The sequence below is a fragment of the Octodon degus genome, unplaced genomic scaffold (genome assembly GCF_000260255.1).
Source record: "Octodon degus isolate 3935 unplaced genomic scaffold, OctDeg1.0 scaffold00181, whole genome shotgun sequence".
NCBI classification, from domain to species: Eukaryota; Metazoa; Chordata; class Mammalia; order Rodentia; family Octodontidae; genus Octodon; species Octodon degus.
This window is the reverse complement of record NW_004524757.1, coordinates 4,647,432-4,648,726: the sequence shown is the minus strand read 5'-3', so window position 1 is coordinate 4,648,726 and position 1,295 is coordinate 4,647,432.

The following is a 1,295-nucleotide window of genomic DNA, read 5'->3' as shown; positions in this document are numbered from 1 at the left end:
CTGGAGAGAAACTGCACTGGTGATCCAGAGCCTCGCATAAGAGAACAAGGAAATGAACGTGTTTCCATGAGCGACAATCATTCCTAAGAAAACCACCATTCAGTGCAAGCTGATACACAGGAATCCCTGCAAATCCTCCAGAAGGAAAGGGGCTGGAGGTCAGGAGCGGGGTAGAGTAGCTTAAGCATTCCAGTGTTATGCTGTGCCCTGACTCCTACTCAGTAAACAGATTTTTATTTTATTTTATTTTATTTTATTTATTTACTTATTTTGGAGGAACCAGGTATTAAACTCAGGCCCTTGCGCTTGCCGGGAAGTGCTTATTCCACTGAGCCATCTCCCTGGCCCTCAGTAACAGATTTTTGAATATTACGATTTTTTAAAATATGACCAAAGTTCATCTCCTACAAAAATATCTGAGAAAAAACATAATAGTAGACCTGCAGATAAACTTTTCCACTTAGGTTCTTGCTACTTATTTAACATAGACCTTCAGTTCAAAAGAAAAAATGTATTCCAAAATTCAGAGGGTACTTAATGCTGAGTGGAAAGGCGTAAATGCTGTTCAGGTTCTTCCATTCCTACAGTCGCTCTAACTAACTCGTTCATCTGAATCTCAGAACTGTTCTCCACAGTGAGGACAGATGGAAGGAAGTCTGGACCAGCCATCCCTGGAGCAAAATGAAAAGCCCACACGTGGACTAAGGACTCAGTTTATTTTCACATTAGCAGACAGCGTGGGCCCAGAGGCACCCTGGACAGCCGTCGTGGGCCCTACACACAGTGGCAGCACCTAGGAATCAGGGCCCTGAGGAAGGAGGTACTGGGAAGGGCCACAAGGTGAGGATCCTCGTTCAATCCTTCTCCATACCTTTTGCACCTGAGGGGTGTAGCGCAAGGGAGGCATCAGGCCCGCCAAGCTGTTTAGCATCTTGGAGAGCCTTCTGAGCAAGGCGTCCATAGAACACTCCAAGACACCGGCTTTGTCTCCACTTAATACACTAAGGCGAAGGGAAAGCACAATCAGCCCCCTAGTGCTCAAGTCTCGCCTCTGCAGCTCCTGCCCCTCCCGCTATCCCTCCTCTCTTGCCTTAGAGCGCCCTCGTCTGGCCTTCCCCGGCCCAGCACGCCCAGCCTTCCTAAACTAAAGCCTGGAGTACTCCCAGGGTCCCCTGGAGATGTTTTCAGCTAGAGACCAGCCCAGACTCCTCCTGCCCTCCCAGACAGCCTCCCCTGTGCAGAACTTACATGGTGAGATCGCTGCCATTCACTGACAGCTCCCTGTAAACGCCACG